Consider the following 19518-nt stretch of genomic DNA (forward strand, 5'->3'; position numbering starts at 1 on the left):
ACGCAGGTCATTTCCTCATATTCCAAAAAATGGAGGGAAAATTCATTATAGCTGTAGTGAATCACCCTTATGATCAGTCTCTGTTCATCTCAAACCGGAGGAGCCAGGCATGGAGGGAGGTGGCAGAAACAGTGGGTCAAACTGGTAGGTTTTCGCCTGTTTGGGGATTTTATATCCAGTTTACTTAGTTTTAACATTGCTAATGCTTTGTATGTCGGGGGCGGGAGATTCATGTGATTGGTTGTTGGTCGCGTTGCTCGCAAAAAATCCCCAAGCTTCAGATACGCCCACCGCCAAGCGTCAACGCACGCCGCTGTGTGGACGGGCCGTAAGGCAAATGCTAGAGCAAATGCTAACACATTTTCTCATCTCGTGTTTGAACATCTCCAAATGTCATCACATAAACACAGCACATGTTACTAATCCTTACAGTGTAAGTGTAATGCTTACACTTACACTTACAGTCATTGCTTTCTGACGGACTTGACCCTTTTACTCTTCAGGTTGCATAGGGGAAATTAGTAGCAGTCTACTCATGGATATCTACTGCCATGCTATTCAGTTCACTTTCTCCTACTTCATGTACCCGGTTTCCTGTCTAACCTTCAGTACAAATTTTTACAAAAATATAAATGTGCAAATATGAAACATAAAGTTCAATATCACCTTGCTATTAGTAGCTGAACTGTCACTACCCCAAAACATATTCTTAGATATAAATACCTAATTTTGAGTTATTTAGACACAATTTACAATTATGGTTTCATGTCTTGTTACATAAGAATAGATCATATTTGTTAAGTGTTATTATGCGAGAATTACTATTATTGTGGTACTGCTGCCTAATTAAGCCCATATTGAGCAGAGCATATTAAGACCAAAACTCATACAACAACTTCCTTACTTGCAATAAATAAGTACTAATTAGAGGGTTATATATATATAAAAACTCAACTAATGGCTTATTACTTGTAGAATATGGTCATGTAGAATAAGGCATTAATAAGTGTTTTATAATGACTAATAAAGGGCCAATATACTGCTAATATGCATGTTAATTAACAACTAGTTGATGGTTAATATGTGTACCTTAATATAAAGTGTTACCAAAAATGGATATATTTTCGCTATTATAGAGAGTGCCAGTTTTGAGAGTGGAAGACTCGAACCGGATTCGAACCTGGTTTCGCTGCATTAGCCCAGTATATGAGCCACCAGCTTTATCCATTGAGTTATGTGACAGCCCATTTTTACATATTTATGAGAGGTTTCAAGACTTTTTTATATTTTTGGGCTAACTTATTTCTGCCAACATAACGGTGCTGTCAAAGTCTCTGGTCTGACTGAAGAACACCAAAGGACTGCTACTAGGTCTTTCCTATGAATGTTGATATAAGGTATCTTTTTCCCCTTTTTTTAACAAGGCACAGAGCCAACAAAGCATCTCTTGAGGAGATGGAGCTAGTTATGAGAACAGGATGACAATGTGTTGGCTGTCCTTTCATGTTTTGGAAACTTTTGAATTTCTGAATTTCCAAAGCAGTGCATAACAAAGAACTCTCAAAACAAGAAATAATAAAACATACTTGCTTAGCAAAATATCAGCATGAATATCAGCATGAAGACTAACACTTTTGAGAATCTAGTCCTTTAAACAACAGCATTAATCAAAGGTGGTGCAATTTAGTACAGCTCCACAAAGAATAAATGCAGTTAAAACCATTGAATGTGAAGCATTAGGCCTTGGGTTTTATGCTGTACTGTAGCCCAATGTGAATAAACCTAATTCCATTTAAGCAAAAACGTATTTTCAAGAAGCAGCTTGGGGGAAAAAATGGAGTTAAGATAGTAGAAAGTCTAGATATGAAAACAGAAATGGAAACTGCAATGCTGAAGAAAGGTAGGGAGACAGAGTCCCTATTTCCCAGCCTGGCGTTAGGAGTGGCAAGGAGCCCATTAACTGAGGAGGTGGACTTTTAAATACATTTTTCAGATATTCTTGGGGTCGTAAATTAAGTTTTCATTTAATAATACAAAAACACAAGATTCAAGGCTTAATTGTCATATCCACATTAGCTACAGTGTAGATATGGCGATGACAAACTTAAGTCGCAGGCTCCTCCAACAGTGCAACATCAATATATATAGGACATAGAACAAATAAAACTGATAAAATAGTGCAAGAGAATGCTTTGAGATGTGCAAATAAATACAAATAAAATAGAAATAGTGCAAGAAGAGTCTATATACAAGTAAATGGAATATGATATATGGATAAATAATTAGCAAGATACAAACAGATTAATGTTTATGGATGTGCTTTACAGAGTTCAGGGGTTTAATAGTCTTATGGCCTGTGGAATGAAACGTAGGGTTACGTATGTATGGTAACCCATGTTATATAAGCACAGCGGAGCCCTCTACTGGACTATATGGGTACTCCCCCGTATCCTATATATGCACGCATTCTTTCACTGAGACGGGCCTACCTGAATGCGCACGCATCCACGCATAAGAGGCGACCTCGCCCGCCCACTGCAATCCCTTTACTTTCTCTTCAGCTGAGCAGCATAGGGCAGCAGTGCTCCATAAGTAGAGTGCTCTGCTGTGCTTATATAACATGGGTTACCATACATAACCCTACGTTATATCTGTCACAGGCTCCGACGTATACCCGCTCTGCTGTCCCGCGAGAATACCGCTCCATCCCCCTGTTTCAGACCGGCTTTCTGTTTAGCAGCCGCTGCGCCTCTCTCACCTCTCCCTCGGCCGTAGCCAAGGAGAGAAGAACAGGCTGCAGCTGGCCGGGCACACCCTGGCGCACTTACCCCGCGGAAGTGTGCCATAACGTAGAGGATTTCTTCCTCCTGTCTTAATGCAGAGGAAAGGAAAAACCTCCAGCCCCCTATGGGCCCATGTGCACGTGACGTCCCCCGGGGCCGGGGGCCCGGGAAACAAAAGCACAGTACGTCCGGGGAGGGGGTCGGATGCCCACTGATCCACAGCCCCCCTCTCCCTCCTCACCAGTCCTGCGTTGCCCCAATAAGCACAGTCGATGAAAAGGAGCCAGACATGTCTAAGAGATAAAACTTAATAAAGGGACCTGGTGTTGACCAATATGCCGCCGTGCATATGTCCTCCACACTCACACCATTAAATAAGGCTGTTGATACAGCCATGGCTTGTGTATAGTGTGCACGGACTCCCGTGGGGAAGGCTTTCCCCGCCTGTCTGTAGGCATGTACAATGCATTCCCAAAGCCAGCCTGCCGGGCGTTTCTTGGACAAAGCTTTTCCAGTTACCCCACCGCCGAAGCACACAAACAGCTGTTCTGTGTGTCTAAGGACAGCCTAGCGCTCTACATAACATGCCAGCGCACGCACCGGGCAGAGGAGGTGCAATTTAGCCTCCCTCGCTCTACTATGGTGGGGAGATTAAAACCCCCCAACTGAATAGCCCTCGACCTGAACGCAGGACGAGATGGCTGCTGCATACACTTTCACCGTGGAATGAGCAAGCCCTCTGTCCACCAACAACTGTAAGTACGACAAAATAGATCCCAATTTACAAGATAGGGGCTCTATTTTTCGCTCCTCACACCATCGCCGGAATCCCAGCCACTTTGGCCTGTAACAGGCTGTGGTGGATCCCGCTCTAGCTGCCTGGATAGACTGAATCACACTATCAGACAATCCCTCCCGCCCACTCGTCTGGCAGGGGTCTGCCACTCGACATGAGGTCGGCCCCCCTGTTCTCCAGACCCGAAATGTGGAGGGCTCTCAGAGATAACATCACCTCTGCAGCCCATAACCACAATTCCTCTGCTATGGTCAACAGAGCGGCGGAGCGGACTCCGCCCTGTCTGTTGATATATGCCACTGTGGTGCTGTTGTTGCTCCTGATCATTACAGGTTTCCCCTGGATTAAGGGTTTGAAATGTTGGAGGACTAATACCACTGCCCGTAGCTCCAGGAGGTTGATGTGCCGCGTCTCTGTTAGAGACCAGCACCCTCCTACAGCTCTCCCTTGGCAGGTTCCTCCCCATCCCATTGTGAATGCGTCCGTGAACACTGAGATGTGGGAGATCACCCGTCACAGCGGGGACACCCTAGGGAGGTGATCCGGGGACCCCCAAAACCGGAGGTTGCCCTCCACCGAGGGGGGGATGGTCACCAGCCGCCATTTGTGTCTCTTGAGATCTACTGTAGTGGCAATTTCTTATATTACTTTATATAGTAAAACCAAATTATGATATTATGCTTAGAAATTGTTTGGTCAACTCGACCTGCTTCCCGCCAAGGTCGTACCTGGAGGATGTGGCTCTCCCTATGAGAGCATTGTAAGATAACAGTTTTCTAAGGAAAGTCTTATCTCTTTTATTTCCTGCACAGCAACAGTCCTCTATAAAACACACACACGCATTATACCCTGTGTGCACTCCTGCAGACTACTCTGTACTCTGTGAGACATGTACCTTTGAAGTGCTTCAAATAAAGAACCAACGAAAGACAACGCTGCTTGCTTTCACCAGTTTATTATTGATTACTCTCATTGTACATCTTTACAGTATTGACAAGTTTAAAATATCCACGACACTACACACAGGCTGGAGAACATGCATTAACCCCAGCGGGGTAACATAAGAGTTAAAGCTGTCACTGTTGCCCCCTGTCGCAGTCTGCAAACTGCCTGTAGCAAGGATGCCTGTCTGCTCTCTGACAGGGTGGCGCGTAGCCTGTCTGCATTGAGCACCACTCCCAAATACAGTACCTGTTGTTGAGGCATGGGGGCGCTCTTCTCCCAATTGATCGCAAAACCTAACTTGGTTAGATGTCGGATCAATTGAGCCGTATAACACATTGCCCGTTCCCTGGAGCTGGCCATAACTATGAGGTCGTCCAGATAAAAGAAAACTCTCATGCCCCGGCTGCGCAGCGGCTGGAGTGCGACCTCCACGCACTTGCTGAACGTGCGCGGGGACAGGGAGATTCAGACCACGGAGATCCAGAATGGGCCTGAATTCGCCTGTTTTCTTGGGCACCAGGAAATACAGAGAATAATGCCCCTTCTCTCTGTCACAGACACCGCCTGTTTTCGCACCAAGGTCTGAACCTCTGCTTAGAGAAAGCCTATCTCCCTTCGGGATAATAGCTTCGCCTCTCTTATGCCTGTAAACGGAGGAGGGATGCTGGAAAACTGGAGTGAGTAACCCTGTTTCAACCCTGTCTATCCACTCCGTTAACATGCAGCTGCGTTTCCACTCCCTGTAACACTGTGTCAGGGGATGTGCCAGCACCTCGGGACGGACCGCGGAGGCGTACTCTGCCCACTCAGCTGCCTGCGGAAGCAGGTGCACCGCCAGGCTATCCTTCAGCGGGGGCACACCGGAACACTCCGTGTCTGAGTGGCCCTCCACCTTGAGGATTCCTGCCCAACTAGCCACCGTAGCCTTCGTTTTCAGTGGCTGCCGCCACGTGGCTTCCACACGTGAAAGAAAGGGATAGCTGTGAGCGGACGAGGTTGCCTCTTATGCTGTGGATGCAAGCGCATTCAGGTAGGCCCGCCCAGGGGGCCGGCTACGGATAGGGAAGTCTCAGTGAAAGAATGCATGCACAGATAGGATACAGGGGAGTACCCATAGAGTCCAGTAGAGGGCGGAGCCTGTGAGATATATAACTGTCCCTGATGGTTGGTTGGTTTTAGACACAGAAGTAAATACCCTTTTGATTTGAAATAAAATAGGAATTTTAATCAAACCCTTACTTTTCAAACAGCTGTGATCCTCCCTTCACAAGATTTCCAGATTTGCCACTTGAAAAGTATAATAAATGTCATGCCCAGCCTGTGGTCTCTTAAAAAGTAGAAGGAAAAAGCAGTGCACAGCAAATGCACATTTTGCAATCACAGTTCTCCCTTTGTGGGGTTTTTTTCCCCCTAAAATCCCAAGATCATTCTGGTGGGTAATTATTTCCAAAACAGACTATCGTTTGCAAGATGTAATCAATTGTTTAGTTAATTCTACTGCTATTTGAGATGTCACTTTAGCATACTGGGATATAAGGGCCACATGAAGTGATGATGATACGGAACCTCAACAAACTCAAACTCCAGCCGCCTACTGACATGAACAATGAACGGATCTCCTCCCCGAGCAGAGAAAAAGAATGTAATCTTCCGGATAAAGATGTGTTTAAAATGACAGAGTGGGACAACAGGCTATTATCTCTTCTTCATATGTCTCTTATTCATTCTGTCCTACATACTTAAACTGGGATAAGAAGTGCTGAAAACAAGCCAGTGTCATTTCCCCATACCACACGCCTGAGGCACTGCGTCAAGGAGGCTTTGCAACTACTATTATGTGGAATATTTGGAACATGTTCAACACATCCTGTTTTGCGTATGCTCAATTATCTTCATCTGTTGGAGATGTCAGCTCTTGACTGTATATTTTCTGTAATTAATTGCCCAACCCTGAACACAGTTTGGGCTGATATCTGATGGAGAAAAACGGTATTTTATGTTTTTTATGTCCTTATTCATTTATTCTTTTTTTTTCGATGTGCTACATGGCTTGGACAGATTTCGCTCTCTACACCAAATAGATTGTGTTATAAAAGACCAAGGCTGATATCTCAGAGGAAATACAGAAAAAGGGTCATGAGCAAACTCAGGACCACATTAAAATCTTCAGCAATGCCTCCATCCGTATGTGCAGCGATCCCAGGGGGTAGTAGCAGCCACGCCACTGAGGATGTATCCTGTACTCTGCTCCAGTTAAAAAATAAAAAGGAAAAAAGCACTCAGTCATGGAGACTCAGTGGAATAAGCATTTCCTTTTAGAATATATACTAGTTATTCAAACACCAAAGACCATAAAATATTTTTCTCGGAAGAAGAGTTAGCCAAAAGCTGCTTAAAGGTCCCATGTCATGGCCATTTCTACTGATCATAATTCCATTGTTGATGTATACTAAAATAGATTTATACTGTGCAATTTTTCAAACTCACATTGGGTTCTCATACAGCATCTCAGTAACGTATGTGTATTCACCGGTATTCACTCTCTGTCCTAAATGGCTTGTTGGAGCTCCTGCCCCCCCCTCCCTGTGAGCCCAGTGTGCTCTGATTGGTCGCGACGTGGAGAGGCTCGTTGCTGCTCTCAGCTGCTGCGAGCTGCTGCGAGGAGCAGACAGGCTTCCGTGTCGGCGATACAGCGAGAAAAAGCGAAACTCATCCTGAGCACACACAAACACTCAGCCGAAGTAAAAACAATAAGTGTGGCTTGATATTGATTAAGAAAAAGGTTTATAACGCTGTGAGCATGGGTCTGCGGAGAGCATTTCTCCGCGATCCCAACGTAGTAGCCCGAAAAACGTTTACCCATTTAAACAGTCTTGGTAGATACCTTGTTTGTTTTAAACATCATAAATACACGAACAACAATGAATACTTACAGGTTGTGTACCCGAATCTCCCGCTGGTTCAAACAAAGTAGGAACAGCATCGTCCTTCAGTGCCCTACGCTGTACATATCCGGCATGAATCGCTGAAAGGTTTGGGAAGGTTTGTTTCGTGAAACGCTGGCAGAGGGTGTGGCCTCTGGGTATCCCCACGTCAGAGTACCCAGGAAGTAAACATCTCCAACGAGGCGTTTTTGGGAGGTATTTTCTGTGTTAGAGTTTTACTCCCTACAGGGTGTACTTTGAGGGTTTTTGACTCTGCAGACCGTTTACATGCATAAAAACCTTGATAACACACAAGGGGAAGGGTAATAACCGGAAAAGCATGACATGGGACCTTTAAGTATTTTACTGTTCATTTACAATCATAGTGTGTTTGTTTCATTTTGAAATGTGTTAAAGAGCTTCTTGCAGGTTGTTTTTTTTCTACATTTATGCTTAAACTTGCTTGAAAATTACCATTAAAAAAGTCAATGTAGGATTTGATATGTTTTACGAGACATAAGGGCAGGAATTCAGAGGGAAAGGAGCAATTTTGAGCTCTGCTCTTAAAAACTGCTTTTTTTGAAGGTCATACGTCAAACGCGTCATATTACATAACAAAGGGGAAACATCTCCGCTCTCTAACCGCGGGTATATTTAGTAGTTGCTTTGAGTTGAGCGGTTGTGTTTTAGTGAGCTGGTATTTTTCGGTAGTTTTACATTGTATTTCACCATTTGTAATCATGGTGCAGTATTGTGTTTGTGCAGGTTGCACAAATACCAGCCTGTCAGGACATCGAGTCCACAGTAAAAAGGACCGGAGCTAGCGTTCGCTCCTGGGTGCGTTGTGCATCCACCTCCCTGCAGCACATACTCTCCACAGCTTTATCAGGAAACCATATTACTTCTCTCTCCCCCCCCTCCCCTTCGCTGCTCTCTCTCTCTCCCCTCCGGTACACGGCACCGTAAGACGGTAACGCTGTGGTGGCTGTGCTGCTCCAGTCGTCTCCTTTGTGTTTGTTTGTTTCCCTCTGTCTGTGTTGTTTGTGTGTGCGTAGTGGCTGCCACTCCCGGCTCCCGGCTCAACCTCCACTCACCTGCTGCAATCAGCTGTGCACCCTCCCCGACTACACACCTGCTTTCCATCAAGCCATTTACGACGGAATATCAACGGAGGCTCCACAACCTTTCTCCGCCAGATCGTCAAGTATCAGCCGTATCTCGCGTCTCCCCTCCGGTACACAGCACCGTAGTGTGGAGTTGCATTAGGTAACGCGAGATACGGCTGATACTTGCTCATTAGTTTCTGTTATGGATCAGTATCAACAGTCCTGCCAGTAACGTTACTATATTATCAATGCTACTTTAGTTATAGCCTGATATATGATAGCTAACTTCACAATGTTGTGATGTGATGTTAGCTAACATTCTGTAGCTAACGCCGGTCACTCACCAATATAGCTGCCCAGTTCTCCACTGGTTCTCCTCACATCACAGCTCAATTTCTCTCCGATGGCCGTTATTTCTTCTAATCCTTGGCTGCTCCTGGTCTCTTGGAAGCCTGGCAGGCTCATAATTATAAGGTTGTGGTCCGTCATATGCATTCGAATATTCATGTTCAACTTCTTCTGTGTCTTCTGTGTCGAAACTAGCATTGGGATCCATGTTTATTAATACGTTACACCGGCCGCTCTCCCCCTTGTTTCCCCCATGTTACGTCACACGCGGGAAGTCACGTGCCGAGGCTTTTTTATGCGGGAGTGAAAATGTCTTACAAAAACGACACCAGATGTCACTGTAGTGTATATTTCTGTATATTTTTGGGAAAATCTAGTGTATTCATCATTTCCCTACACATTTATTCACAGGTGTCTTTAACCTGGAAGTTGCTCTTTAAGCTAAAGACTCATCATGGCTGCAGCCCATCCACCATGTGTCTTTATTTCTGCACACGCCACACAAACATAACTGCATTTGCATGTAGTGTAACAGCTTTTATATTAACGGCACTAATTATTTTTAACGCGCTTAACGCATGTGTATTTGTTGTCCTCGGCCGCCCCGTAGTTTCAGAGCGCATCGAGTTTAAAATACCATCTACAAGCTGATGCTGACAGCCCCGCTCCTGCCGTCCGCTTGCGGCAGACCACACTTCCACGCTCACCGGCAGGCCCGGACTGGCCATCGGGAGGACCGGAAGGGTGTGTGTATGTGTGGCGCGAGCGAGAGAGAGAACGTGCACACCTTACGTGTATTGTTGTTGTTAGCATCTGGTGCTAGCTAGCTGCGCTAACGGATATAAGGAGCTGTTTCAATGAAAACAGAGGAGTGACATTTCGCCGAGAACTGCGCCGAGCACTTGACTTTATGCAGGTAGCCAGACAGTGGGACATTGTACGAAAAGTCAGCACACTCAGCACGGATAGTGCATGCAACATGATTGCAGCGTCCAGGCAGCTCCCGTTCGAGCGTATGCCTTGAGTTACACATAGCTCCAATGATCCATCACAGTGCTTCTCCACACACACACACACACACACACACACACACACACACACACACACACACACACACACACACACACCCCCACACACACACACACACACACACACACACACACACACACACACACACACACACACACACACACACACACACACACACACACACTTTGTATTGTATTATTGTATTGTATGAGAGAGGTTCCAGGTTGAATTGAGGCGGATATGTTTAATGTTCAGAGGTTGTTATGTTTAATATTCATGAGAATATTTGTCATTGATCAAATGATAATAAACAAACATTTGCATAAAGCACATTTGTCCACTCATATGTTGATAAGAGTATTAAAAACTTGAAAAATATCCCTCTAAGGAACATTTAGAACAGATAAAAAATGTGCGATTAATTTGCGATTAATCGCGATTAACTATGGAAAATCATGCGATTAATCGCGATTAAATATTTCAATCGACTGAAAGCCCTAATAAAAACGCCTATGTGTGTGTGTATGAATGTGAATGCAGGCTAACTGGTCATATTTTGGCATTTATTAACGTAACTCAAAAGAAGCTTAATGGTTGTTTATCCTCTATCAAAACCCTGGTGGAAAAAACGGCCAGTTTATCATTCTCTGGGGACTAGCCTACAAATGTCATTACAATATTTACTGTCAATCAGTGGCGAACCGTGTCTATCACAACTGGACCTTCTGTAGACACAGACCCCCCCTCGCCAACACACTCTCACTCAATAATCGTCCAGGAAAAACGTTTGGTCAGGGTCCCGTGGCGTGCAGTTGTGACGCTCCTAGGCTCCTTCAGCTTCATAAATGGACGCAAATAGCTTTCAACTGATTGCAATGTATTCCCATCTGCGGCGGGATTTGACGCTCATGGAAGCACGGCATTCGTTTGTGTCGGCTGCCTTTAAAGGCAACGTGAGCGTCCATTCCCATTGGATAACGGAGAATTGTACACCCGGAAGCAAGTATTTACATTTCGTAAAAGATAAAATCATACTTTATTCAGCAGTGCTTGCTTTACTCTTTGAAAGTCATCACATGAATGCATTGTAATAAATGGTTCGGCTGCATTAAATATATTACACATCTGTCGTAGTTCTTTATTTTTATTTATCTACAGAGATCGGGCTCAGAATGGACCGAAAACTATTCTTTTACCGTTCAGTTTGAATTTCACAATAAAGTTAGTAGTAATATTTTGTTTTTATATTATCTACTAGACCGCTGGGTCATGTTAAGACCATCTTTTCTGTGTTGCTGTGGGTTTTTTCCATCGCTTTTTTGTTACAAATATCAAAACAATAACTAAATATATACGTCGTAAACTAAACCAGAAACAGCAGTATATTTTATTTTGTTAACGCTGTAAACTTGACAGCTTTTTAACCCAAACCACCTACTGGTTAAAGCACGTTATTACACGTTTAGAGTAATGCAATGCAGGTAGATTATGTTGCTTTTTAATGACTGTTTAAAATGCATTTTTCTTAATGTCTTTTATTAACTACTTGTTACTTGTTGCTAGGGACGCTGCTATCGATATTATTTCTGTTATGTTGTGTAACTGTTTAATGGTGTTATCTTTATTGCTACCCCCTTCCCCGTCAATGTATAGTGTTGGTCCACAGCGCAAACGTATTAGTTTAACAAAATCCGCATCTAAAATTGTGGCATAGATAGCCTACGTTATTTTCCCCTGTGCAATTTTCCATTTACTCAACAATAAGACATAATTATCCCTTTATTGATTAGTTGGATTAATAAACACAAGTTGGAGTCCGCCAGGACCGAGGGTCGGAGCAGCTCATTTGCTTTAGAGAATATTACACCCGGAAGTAAGTATCCTCTCCGCTTCGCTTGACAAACCCCTTGATAGTCCTCAAGCTCTGTGATTAGAGAGTGTGCTCCGTGGGTTACGCCGAGCGTCGAACAGCACTTGAAATGGGATGGAACCACGGCAGACTGTCCAAAACTGGATTCGAACAGGTCCACCGCGTCCCCCCCTCCCCCACCCTGCCCCCAGAACTACACATGCTGGCTATTGTGTTTCGCAACATGTTCTCTATCTATGGCACGTCTCTACTGGGAGTTGTAGTTTTAAAAGACGTTTTCGTATTTCCCATAAGAAGTTGACAGTATTAAACTGTGTACATCCCTGGAGGTTTAGGGGATAGGAAACACTCAAATTTAAAACATATAATTAATAAATGGGTGAAAATTGCTTGTTTCCCATAATGGGCAGCATTAATATATATACCCACATGCCAGCTAAGGTCAGAAGAGCTTTATTTAACAGCTGGTCTTATGTCTGTGACCCCTCCTGTTGTTAATTGATAAGCCTGAAACATGCACTTGTCAAGGTTCAGAGGCAAATTTTGCAAATATGGCAGTAGCCATCGATCATCTTAAGATAAGATATACTTTATTGATCCCAAGTTGGAAACATTTGCGTTACATCAGCATGTGCAGGGCTGTTTCTAGCTTTTTGGGGGCCCTATGCAAGATGCTGTTTGAGGGCCCTAGGTTTGACAGTTTTTTTTAACTACAATGTGGGGGATTCCGAAGCCTTTAAGATGATCTGTGGAGATGCATCAATCTGTTACACTTTAATAGGAAAATAGGCTAATTTCACGAAAACCAAGCAATTGAAAATTACAAAAAATGATATTAAAAAGGTAAACAATAAGGCTCCTCTATGTCAATAAATGCAAGAGATGCAGCATTTTCTCAACAATGTTCAGCCCAACGATGATTTGGACTTTATTACCCCAAAAACCCAAGTCACAGCTTTGCTATCATTGCAGTTTAGTAGTGTTTATATCCTACATTGGATTTGTAAGCATATAATGCTTCACCAAACACACAGTGGCGACTGGTCATTAGGGCACAGCCCCACCTAGTGTCAGCAGAAAGTATTACAAATAATGATTACAAGAAAATGCAAAAAATAAATAACAAAATATATAAAATATATTTTAAGATCATGGTTATTCATCTGATTCGTATGTACATTGCTGTTTTAGTCTTTGTTCTTCTGATTAGTGTCTACAGTGTGTGCCTATTGAGCTGTTTAGAGCCATGTGGGACAAAACCCAATCATGCCCCTCCCTCTCCCTGTCTAAGTGAACGGTGACAATAAAAACTACACTGCGCATGCTCAGAGTATTGTCCTATTTAATGTGTGTGGCAAAAAAATAATGACCATAGGGGCAGAGCATGCTGCCATCCCCACCATACGTCATCTCACACAATTCAGAGCTGTTTGGATGTAAGTACGTGTGCCGCGAAAAGTGTGGTTTGTGAAGAGGAGAGAGAGACGCGTCCTAAAACCAGGAAGTAAGCTGTGCATGGCTTCCCTCCACAAAAAAGCAATGATATTTGTCCATGGAATTTTAGAAAATAGCTCAAAATACGATCTGTGGGAAACGTACCTGTTAGATAAATGCACGTTTTGTTCAGCCGGATAATATCCACATGTCTACCCTACTTTTATCATTTTATAATCATAAATCTATCGATTAGATTTATGATAGACTTTTGAAACTACAAGAAGATAAGGAGGACTTTTACAAAAAAGTAATAGGGATTTTTGTCCAGCAGGATAGGCTTAGGATAGGGTAGGATAGGACTTCATCTTCAAGTCAAGGTAAGACCAGTGCTTGAATTGGGCCGGTACTCACCGGTACGCAGTACCGGCACTTCTGATTTTTAGCCATGTGGTACCGGCACTTCTTACTGAGTACCGGCACCTTGCCGGTACTCAGTAAAATGCCGGTACTCAGCCGCCGGCAATATACGTATATATTGTAAACGCAACGCAGCGCAAATGTGGGTCTGACTCTGCTTCACAGAGGGTGACTGGCTGTCTACATGACGTGGCCTGTGAAAGCAATTCTAGAACCCTGAAGGCAAGAGAGACTGAAAAGAGTCAAGGGAAGCTTATAAAAGTTAACAGCATTTAATTACACAAAATATGCGGTGGTGTACAAAAGGAAATGTGCGAGTGGAGGCGCTCTCCACATCCGACCGGTCAGTACAGGTCAGGGGGTCGAAGAGATCAATTCTTGGCTTGCTCTTCCTGTTGTCATCTGAAGTCTTCTCCTATTGGCCGGCGTTGTCGGGGGGCGGGTTCAATGCAATTCCTGCCTTTTTCTGTAGCTAAATTGCATCATTCTGGCATCTGTGGTTATTTAAACATTCCCTGCTACACATTATTCAGCGTCAATAAATGAGTGCTAATCCCAGTGTGCTCAGTGTACAACATCACATGTCATTTCACCTTGGTTCAAGGTTTGAAATCGTATGATTCCGCCAGATGCTAAATGCTAACCGGAAGTGACGAATTTTCAGAATAAAAGTGTTAAGCTAATAGTGAGAACTTCCGGTTTTTCAGAATAAAACTGATTTAAATCAAATAGTGTATTTAATTCAAATTACGCCATATCAACATTGATTTTAATTTCTAACACCTGCCGACATTGCCACTTTCATACAGATCATACTAATGCCCTCGATTGGTCTCTGTGTGTCATTCAAGCTCGGGAGGGTGTGTGTTGGTGTATGTGTGGCGCGAGCGAGCGAGAAAGTGCGCGCACCGGTTACGTGTATTGTTGTTAGCATCTGGTGCTAGCTAGCTGAGCTAACGGATATAAGGAGCTGTTTCAACAACAAGGTGGAGGGAGAGTCCTTTGCTGTCAGACTGAGAGGCTGATAACTACAGCTCTGGTGAGGTAAATTACTCTCTGAGTCTTGAGATAGTTAATTTAGTTTAAGTTATCTAAGTGGGTCTCAAACGGTTCGGTCACCATTTATGTAAACACATATTTCCATTTGAGGGGGTAGTGATTAGTAAAATATGCATGAATAATACAAACAAAATGTTAACTAGGTGAAAAAAGGTAAGATAAACTTGTTGAGAGCTAAAACTAGTCTTTGCTGTTGCGTCAAAGAGGAGCAGGAGGGAGAGGAGGGAGACAGGAGAGGCCGATTCAGGAGCCCAGACACACTCACAACTATGAACCAAAAACAAATAAATAAACAAGTTTCAATGTTTTTTCATATTGGATATTGTATGTTATTGGTTATGGCCATGTACTTATGATTTTATGATTATTTAAATGTATACATTTTTGTTTCATATGGGTGTAGTCTCTTTATTTCCCCCTCAAAATGCACCAGATTGATGCATTTAAGTCCAACATTTAAAAAAAAATCTTACCGGGGGAGCATGCCCCCGGACCCCCATATAGGATTTGAGGCCCGGCCCCACTGTTCCCAAATAGATTTGCATTTTTTTTTAAATAGTAACCCATGTCCATATGTTTCTTTTTGGGTAGTAGATTTAAACTAGAGGGCTATCACTTTGTGCAGCAACGCTATTGACAAATAAATCCAGCAAAATGGCACAAAAAACTGGTAGTGGCCTCAGGGACGAGGAGTCATTTAACCAGCCAGTAGGAGTCAAGCTTTACTTTCTTTTATATCCATAAAGAAAAAGTAAATCTGTTTACAGTTGTTTCATTATGGATGTTGAGAGGTATCCATATATCTCTTCATTTTGCTCTCAAAGTGCACCAGATTGATGCATCTAACTTCAATATTTAAAAAAAAAATGTTCCCGGGGGAGCATGCCCCCGGACCCCCCTAGACTAGAGGGTGTCAGGTCCACTCCCCACTTATAAAAATAGCACTTTACCACTTCACCCCCTCTAATCTCAGATGCACCCTGAGTCATTTTGTTTAAGTACAGTGAGCCTTTCTAAAATATACAGTAAAGAGACACACCCACCAGCATTATAGGATATACTATGACTTTGTGCCAAATACTTGTTGCTGATTTAGAGTACTGGCACCTTTTTTATTCCAATTCAAGCACTGGGTAAGACCACAATTTTATTGAAAATGGGATCTTACTGAGAGAGAACAATTCAATATGTAAATGATACAATTACATTTTTTGGGTATCCTTTTGTTGAACTGTCTGTTGAAAATTAATCGAAGCATTACACAAAAAAAGCTTTTGAAAATAATATTATATTTTGATTTAGGTCAAAATATAATATTTGTAAACCTGAAGAGTCAGTGCCAGTGCCTCACCAGCCATGAACCTCACTGCAGAAGCCTATATATAGACATCTACGTTTTTTGTGCCCCACCACTTTTGTACATATAAAAACGCCACTGCGAACACAGGAGGGGGCTTGGCTGTCTACAAATAAAGACGGCTCATTTTAATTCTCCCCAAATATATTGAGGCTGAACCTGAACTTTGAATTCTCTGCTCACATCATAATCTTGGAGATCTTGTTAAAATTGTGAATGCAGAATTAAAAATACTATGTAACTGGTTTGCAGTTAATAAATTATCCCTTAATGTGGCCAAAAGAAATGACATGTTATTCAATACAAAGTCTGAGAGTAGAAATGACTGCATTATATAGATTTGCAATACAGAGATAGAAAAAGTTGGTGCATGTACATTTTTAGGATTGCTTGTTGATGAAAAACTCAATTGGAAGCACCTTTATAAATGATGTACAGACTAAACTGTCAAAAACAATAGGTTGATTATGCACAACATTTTCCATAAGAAAATGCCTAATAACATTCAAAAGCAGTTCCAAACCACAGCGTGAACATATGAATGTAAAAAAAGTCACATGAAAATAAGTGTTCACAATGTTTATATGCAGTTATACATATATTATTATTATTATTATTATTATTAATTTGCCAAGTACATGTGTACCTCTGACTGGTGTGTGTGCTTATGGAGACCTTCTTGGAGACCTGGAAAGAGTCCTGTATGGGGCTCCTGAAGGGGACTCTTGCTGGGAGACTTCAACGCACATGTGGGCAATGATGGAGACACTTGGAGGGGAGTGATTGGGAGTGGAAGTCGGAAACAGTACCGAAGAGTGGCAGACCGGGGTGGTGGTTCCCCTTTTTAAAAAGGGGGATCAGAGGGTGTGTGCCAATTACAGAGGCATCACACTACTCAGCCTCCCGGGGAAAGTTTACTCTAAGGTACTCGAAAGGAGGGTCAGGCCGATTCTGGAACCTCAGATTGAGGAGGAACAATGCGGATTCCGTCCTGGTCATGGAACGACGGATCAGCTTTTTACTCTCGCAAGGATCCTGGAGGGGGCCTGGGAGTACGCTTATCCAGTCTACATGTGTTTTGTAGACTTGGAGAAGGCGTATGACTGGGTTCCCAGGGAGTCACTGTGCTCCCACGAAAAGGGAGCTGAGCCAGAAGGCAAAGCTCTCTGTCTACCGGGCCATTTTCGTTACTACCCTCACCTATGGTCATGAAGGATGGGTCATGACCGAAAGAACGAGATCGCCGGTACAAGCGGCCGAGATGGGTTTTCTCCGCAGGGTGGCTGGTGTCTCCCTTAGGGATAAGGTGAGAAGTTCGGTCATCCGGGAGGGACTCGGAGTTGAACCGCTCCTCCTTCGCGTCGAAAGGAGCCAGTTGAGGTGGTTCGGGCACTCAGTTAGGATGCCACCTGGGTGCCTCCCTAGGGAGGTGTTCCAGGCACGTCCAGCTGGGAAAAGACCAACGGGTAGACCTAGTACCAGGTGGAGGGATTATATCTCTTCGCTGGCCTGGGAGCGCCTTGGAATCCCCCAGTCAGAGCTGGTTGATGTGGCCGGGGAAAACAAAGTTCGGGGCTCTCTGCTGGAACTGCTACCTCCGCGACCCGACCACGGATAAGCGGGAGAAGATGGATGGATGGATGAACATGTGTACCTATGTATATATTTATATATAGTATTTTAATTTGCAAAAAAAGATAGTTGAAACTGCTATTGACATGTGCAGAAAATGACCCTATATCAGGTTTTCGTATATATATATATGTATATATATATGCACTTATTGTTTTTCTGCCCTAACTTTTATTTGATTTTTTCTCCTGTTTTCTTTATACTCCTTTCTATACGTTTTTGACGCAGTAATGCCGCTGTATTAGGATGATGCACGGGAGGGCTACTTTCCACAAGCTATGCTTCAGCCCTCCCGCTTCTACTAATTTTGTTCATCTTTGTGTGTCTGAATTAAACTTTTTTTGTTTTTCGGATGAATAAAAAAAAAAAAACTACTTTCAGTTTGGGGGCCTCCTAGTGGCCGCGGAGGCCCTCCCCCCCCGCGCATGGTCCGCCTATAGGAAGAAATGGTCCTGAGCATGTGTAACAGTTGTAAATATGCAGTGGTGTTTATTTGTAAATCATTTAGTATAATCACACAAATGCTGTGTTTTAATAATTATGTGTTCTTTATTTATTGATTGTTCAATACCTGACAAGGCCGGGGATGAAATATCTATATACATCTTATAAGAGTATAATATAATATCAGTTCAAATAAGTGCTTCAACATAGTTAACATTGCTGGAGGTATGCACAAATATTGATAGATGGCTTGTAATGCACTATTGAGGAACCTGCGACCCAAGTTTTTAATTCATTGCATAACTACACCGTTTGTGTATATGATATGTCAATAAACCTTAAAAAATCTTGAAATCTTGAAAGGGGTGTGCAAAATAGTCATTATATACAGTCTTTAATTAACTATTAGTGGAGAATAACGAGTAATGAATATACTTTATAGGGATCCTATTAATATCTAATAATAAAAATAATGAAATTCAATAACATGCTTTAACCACCAGGTGTCCCTTTCTATCAGCTGTGCACCGTTATGGTTTAAATACAGCCTATATACCAATTGGATCACATATAAAAGTCAGCCGAATTAGTGTTGATCCTGCGAGGAGACGTATTGTGTGAAAAGAAATGTAAGATGTTGTTTATTTGCTGATATATTTATGATCCACGTCACTTTTTCAGTGTTGGCGGCAGTTCCTCATGTTTGTCTAGAAGTCTTCTCATCAGGGCTAAAATAGAGAACTACGGCAGATATGTAATATTTAATGCAGCCGAACCGTGTATTACAATGCCGTTATGTGATGACTTTCAAAGAGAAAAGCAAGCACACTCGGAATAAAGTTTTTTTTTTTTTTTAAATGTTTTCGGTCTGTTTCCGGTATTTGTTAATGACGATGTGATGTGAGATGTGAGACTGGAATTGCACAGGGGAAAATAACGTATCTTTAGATGCGGATTTTGTTAAACTTATACGTTTGCGCTGTGGACCAACACTCTACATTGACGGGGAAGGGGGTAGCAATAAAGATAACGACATTAAACAGTTACACAACATAACAGAAATAATATCGATAGCAGCGTCCCTAGCAACCACCTTGGTAACAATGAAAACATTCTATGGACGCAATTTCCTGAAGTAATCTTCGTAATAACTAGCAAACTAAAGATCATGTTCATCCACTGCACACATAATCTGAAATAATATGTGACAATAACAAATGACATCAAAACGCATTTTAATGGCCAAACTAACTTTAAAATAAGCATTTTCCACCGAGAATAAAACGAATTTCTGCCATGTTTTTTTTTCTGCAGGGAGAAATTTGAAGATCACGTGACATAGACGCCAGCCATTGGAATGAATGGTGAAAA

Source organism: Notothenia rossii (assembly GCF_949606895.1).
Source record: "Notothenia rossii genome assembly, chromosome: 12".
Taxonomy (NCBI): domain Eukaryota; kingdom Metazoa; phylum Chordata; class Actinopteri; order Perciformes; family Nototheniidae; genus Notothenia; species Notothenia rossii.